This window comes from Gastrolobium bilobum, unplaced genomic scaffold (assembly GCF_033153095.1).
Source record: "Gastrolobium bilobum isolate Gb01-03AN ecotype WA unplaced genomic scaffold, APGP_CSIRO_Gbil_v1 utg196422, whole genome shotgun sequence".
Lineage (NCBI taxonomy): Eukaryota > Viridiplantae > Streptophyta > Magnoliopsida > Fabales > Fabaceae > Gastrolobium > Gastrolobium bilobum.
Window position 1 is genome coordinate 13,225 of NW_026895937.1, and position 6,612 is coordinate 19,836.

Genomic DNA, 6,612 nt, shown 5'->3' on the forward strand with positions numbered 1-6,612 from the left:
TGAAAACTGCACCTAAGATACCGGAGAATATCCACTAGATAATTAGGACAAGGGATTTATCATACAAAATTATACGATATTTTAACTTATCTTATTTTACAATCGTCATAGTTAATTTTGTTAGCTATATCAACACGCAACTAGTGATATATGACATGTTTCAGTTATATCTTTTTATTTGGGACTAACATAACCGATACAAGAAAGATGCATGCCCAACGCGTTGACTCTCATTTCTTTCTTTATTTTGGCTAACCTATATATGCAATTGATGACTAGAGTGAGCTTCTTTTACTCTCTGTACTCCCTCGTCAATATATAGCTTTCCACGTTCTCAATTTCTTAATCGTGACATTTTTTTTCCAATGAATATTCTTCATTTATAATTATAAAAATGACATTTTGTTTTTTACATTTTTGTTGTTGTTAATATGTTGTATGGGTAAGAATAATATTTTGTTATTTCTATCAATTCCTTTACAAATTCATAAAAGTAAGAAATAAATAAGAAATGAAAATTGTTTTAATAAGGAGGTTATCTGAAGAGAAGAGAGAGAAAGAGAAAACATAGACTCCACACGTTTTTATGTGTATATAGAAGATAAAATTATTTCCTACAACATGAAAAATTTTAGACCAAATTATTAATAAAATATATTATAAAAAATAGACAACAATTATTATTTTCCTCTAACTATTAGAATTTTGATCAGTATATATAAGACAAATTATAAAATTATATTCTTCTTACTACTCGTACTTGGATTCTGATTCCCAACATTATCATAGGGTTGCCTTTGTTTGAGCACCATAATTGGTTTTTGATTTATGTTAGAATGTTGATAATTGAAAATGCAATCACATAACTAAATGATGGTAGCTCAGTTAAAGTAAGGGAACGGAGCATATGAGGTGAGAGCATATATTCAATCCTTTTTAATATTATCTTTAGGAGGAGTTTAAAGTCTTAATTCCGAAATCCACCTTGAATCGAACTAATCGCGAAGTTATGAATCAATTCGAATATCTCAAAAAATAAAAATAAGAATGAAGCACGTAGAGAGAAAAAACAAGAAGACAACCACATAGATGGTAATGGCCCAAAAACAAGAAACGGATTACGTATGAATGAAAAAAAAAAAAATGTAATGTAGAACGCTCAGTAATGTCGTCCTAATAGGCCATCATGTTTGGACTATTCTTATACATAACTCGGAAATTAAAGCAGCATTTTCATGTTGCCAATACATAAAAAACATTATATATACGTACTAAATAAAACATATAATATCGTTGGTATTTTTGGAGAACCCAAATGTATATTTATATATAATTTAACTCAAGTGCCCATCTTATATTTCCTAAAAGGAATAGAAAAAGAAAAAAACTGATTAAAGGATTCATTAGAATATTGCAATTAACATATAAAATAGATTGATTACCAAAAATAAATAAATATAAAATAGATCCAAAGCTAAACCTTTTTCATAGTAATACAAATGATAGTGTCCTTCTCATGAGACCTGTATAATTTTGGGGTTTTCATTAATTTAGGTCAATCTATTGATTATAGATGGTGATATATTTTCGTTTCTAAATTGAATTTCCGAAAAACGCAATTTATAAAGAATGGGTCAAGTTGCAAATTGGGACGGTTTGCAAGGTTAGAACTTACCTAACGTACACAACCCAATCAAACACCCCTCTTTATCTGTTATGACCAAACAAAATTAGATGATTTTTTATTTTTTTTTTGGTAGGCAAATTTAGATGATTTTATTTGATCGTTTTTGGAATTTATAGAACCTAATTACAACCTAATTAACAAATTGATAAGAAAGCAGATAAGTATTCTAATTGAAAATAAACTACTCACAAACTATGATAATCTTTATCATAATCCTAGCTAAGCTTCTATAGATAATCCTAACTAAGCTCCTTGATCCTATTTTAATTGTCGGACTGATTACTTTGTGTAGTTCATGAGGTAGCCTGGTGCTTTACATATCTTTTTGGGCCTGCAGACAATTGGGCCTGCTACATCCCCCCAGTCATGAAGATAGACCCTGTCCTCAAGATCCAGAGCACCACCATTGGGCTTGGGATTAGGCTTGGCCTGGACGGTTGAGATATCATCAACCGTATGCTGATGGAAAGTGTTGAATGCTCATAAGGGTTTGGTGTGTGCAAGCAAATGTGGCATTTGTTGATTGGAAGGAAATCTACTTCCATCGTTCTGTTTGGGCCATTTTTCATCGTCCTCATCCGCTGGCATTTTAAAAGAGGAGGACGCATTGGGCAGCACATTCTTGGATATCGTACTTTGGGCGGTGTTTTTCAAATAATCATTAATGAGCCTTGTATTGGTGTGGAGTGATACGGACCTTTGCTTATTGGGATTTTTATTAGAGATTTTACCTCTTCAGGCATATTTTTAGGTGTAGGTGTAGGTGTCGAAGATAGATATTTTCTGAGGCAAGAGGTCAAATGTCAGAGTAGAGTTTATTTGATATGCATGTTTTATTCAGATTATTATGGATATGATTATGGTATTGTGACATGATTATTATGACTTTATATTTTTACCAAAACTGTGTATGTTTTATTTGTTTCGTGAGCATGGCGATTGTCCATGTCTTTGATTTATTTGTGTATTTTGTATAACCCATGAGATATGGACGTTGCTCATGACTACGTGATGTAGTTTCATAACTTAGTATTGATTTATTATATTGAGGCATTTCAGGATTTCTATTGTGATTTTGCAATTACATAAGGATATAGATGAATTTTATATTGCTATGTTAATAAAGAAAAAAGTGATCTTGCATATCTGCAAACTTAATTTATTTTAGCTTCCAGATTTAATTTAGTTGTGCTTAATATTGTAAAATGATAACAATCCGGATGCATACGGGGTGTTACATTTAACATATAATATAAAATTATTCATATACTTTTAATATTTTAAATTTTTGGGAGAAATGATTGTTTACAAAATATTGATGTTGTTAAGGAATATATTTTTTTCTCCGCTGACAGGTGAAAACCTTATGTTTATCTCTCTATTTTGGGTATTATACTATTGTAGAAGATAGTGGGTGAATGATCACCAAAATACTTGAATCCGATGCAAAAAAATTGAATGATTTTTTCTGATGGAAAGAGCATCTATATATAGACTTCTTCTTTTTTTGGTAAACATATATAGACTTCTTAACCGAATGCACTCGTTCGGTTCAAAATAAAACCAAAAGGTAAGAATCAGTTTTGTTCAAAAAATGGCGAGAATCAACGTTTTGATTTGAGTAAACCGGAGGGAAGCAAAGGATAGGGACAAGGGTATTTTGGACAAAAAATTAATAAACTACTTTAATAAAAAATATTTTTATTTCACAGACACTCACACGCACGAACCAAACCGAACCAGCCTGCCGGACATCTGCAGCGGCGCGCACGCGCGTGTATGGTGGACCAAAGGCCACCTAGCTCCTCTCCCCTCCACAAAATGTGTAGTCAAGGGACAGTTTAGGAGTGTGAGTTGGGAGCTTATATACTCTCTCACCTCTTATTAGTTGTCCAATGTGGGACTCCTTATAACCCACACACTCTTTCTTCTTTCCTCTTTTCTTTTTTCTTCCAAACCCCTTCTTATCCATAACCTATGAAGATTTTTACATTTAAATTTCTAACAATCCCCCACATGGATAAGAAGTCAATTTTTCGTGAATATATGCAAATGAATATGAATGCAAACTGCAATTCCTCAACGAGAAACAATTGCATCGAGATAGGTAGGGGTTACCTTTGAACCTTCCTTAGTGAAACCTATCGGATGTACTCGGCCAATCGGTGGTCATGGCGACTTGAACCATCGACCTTTTGTGTACACCTAGATTATAGGAGTCACAAAATTGCTTCTCTAACATTGTTGGTCCTTTATTGTGCCCATTTTGGCCATGGGAAAACTGCCTGGTTCTGCGAGCGTTCTAGAGAATTGGCCTTTAAAAATTCTCATAGAAGTGGCCGTCACTTCACACTCACATAGGTGATTCCTTTGTGATGTAACTCAATATACATCATCTGAACACATCAGATTAAGAAATCATTAAAAGCCTAAATGCTTACCCTCATAAAACACTGTATTGTCATAGGAATGAGTATGAGTTTAGAAACTCCACAGTGTTTGAACAGTCAAATATCACTTAGTTGTCTCTTTGAACCTAGTTCGTTGGATCTCCACTCATCAAGGTAGAGTTACCGAAATGATCAACAATTGATAGGCCTTAAATCCATTCCTTTGACAAATTCTCAACCAACTCTCTAGGAATCCCTTTGGTCAACAGATCCGCTATATTCTCTTTAGACTATACATAGTCGATTGTAATGATTCCACTCGAGAGTAGTTATCTCATGGTTTCATGTCTATAACGTATATGTCTAGACTAATCTTTATACATGACGTTCTTGGCCCTTCCAATTGTGGCTTGGCTATCACAATGTATGCATACGACTGGTACTGGTTTTAGCCAATTAAGAACATCCTCAATAAAAATACGAAGCCATACGACTTCCTCACCGGCCTTATCTAAAGCAATAAATTCTGCTTACGATACAAGTCTGCTTGGATGATTTCCAAGACACGACATCTCCACCAAGGGTGAACACAAATCCACTTGTGGATCTAGTGTCATTAGAGTCGGTGATCCAATTTGCACCACAATACCCTTCTATAACTGTGGGGTATTTCTTATAATTCAAGGTAAAGTTTTGCGTGTACTTCAAGTATCCTAAAACTCTTACCATAGCTTTCCAATGATTTTCATTTGGATTGCTAGTAAAACGACTTAATAGACTTACTGCATAGGCAATATCAGGTCTGGTGCAGTTCATAACATACATAAGACTTCCTAACACTTGAGCATATTACTTTTGTGCTTTAGCTTTACTAGTGTTCTTTAATAAATTAAGATTAGAATCCACAGGGTTCTTAACAGGGGTTATATTCAAACTCTTAAATTTCTCAAGAATTTTAGCAATATAGTGAGCCTGTGATAAAGCCAACCATTCAGGTGTTCTATGGATTTTAATACCCAAGATAATGCCTACTATCCCCATATCTTTCATATCAAATTTACTTGTATGTAATTGTTTAGTAGCTTTAATCATTTGATTATTGCTACCCATTATTAACATGTCGTCTACATAAAGACAGACAATGGCAAACTTTTTCTCAGTATTTCGAATATTGACACATTTGTCACATTCATTAATTCAAAAACTATTTGATAACATAACTTTGTCAAATTCTACATGCCATTGTTTCGGAGCTTGTTTTAACCCATAAAGGGATTTTATTAAACGACACACTTTTTGTTCTTGTCCCAGGACAACAAAACCCTCAGATTGTTCTAAATAGATTTCTTCTTCTAAATCGCCATTCAAGAAGGTGGGCTTAAATTTGATGTATTTCTAACCCATTCAATGCAACTACCGCGAGTGAAGTAGTGATTCCGTTCCTTCTGTTAAACTGTTTTAACCACCACCCTGTTGTCTCTTGATTATAGTTATTTCTGTTTTAGTAATTTTATTTTATTTTATTTAGTACTTATAAAAACTCCAATGATTGTTATCTCACCTTCTTCTAAACAGGATGGATCACATACATAACGCAGCGAGCAACTGTTTGCCATCAGGTTGAACCTACTGTTCCTGAGGAACGTTGTCAAGACAATAGGGAACATTTGACCAGACAGTTCATTTACTAACTTTTCTTCTCATTTTCACTCTTTATAAACAGTGATAAAACAATAATTAGCACTCTATCCTCGTGGGAATGATAATTTGGGCATTAATACTCCCTTTATTACTTGATGCGTGCACTTGCGTACTTGGGTTGGAACTGAGGGATGAATCTGTGTCTGCAAGAACAGAAGAACGTCCCCGATCAGAACTTATATTTTTCCACCATCAGCAAACCACGCAACAAGTCCAAAAGGAATCACCAAATACTCAAAGTGACAGTATCTCGAACGAAACGCGATCTTCGGGACGTCCCCCGGCTTCACCCAAATCTGATGGTATCCGGACCGGAGATCAATCTTCGAGTACACACAAGCGCCCTTCAGTTGATCCAACAGATCATCAATACGCGGAAGAGGATACTTGTTCTTGATTGTCACCTTGTTCAGCTGCCTGTCATCGGTGCACAATCGCATAGTCCCATCTTTCTTCTTCACGAAGATGACCGGTGCTCCCCAGGGAGACACACTCGGTCGAATGAAGCCTTTCCCTGAAAGGTCCTCAATGTGCTTCTTCAGCTCCGCCAACTCTGGTGGCGACATCCGGTATAGAGCCAATTAAACGGGCCCCACACCAGGCAATAAGTCAATGGAGAACTCTATCTCCCTCTGCGGTGAAAACTCAGGAATATCCTCAGGAAACACCTCGACGAATTCCCTCACCACAAGAATGCCGGTGATATCCTCCTGTGATCCACTCACCAAACCTGCCAACATGACATATCCAAATGCCCCTGCTCTCAAGGCTCTCCTAGCCTGCAGTAATGAAATAAAAGGCGAGGAACTGGCTGTGGCATCACCCGGAGATATC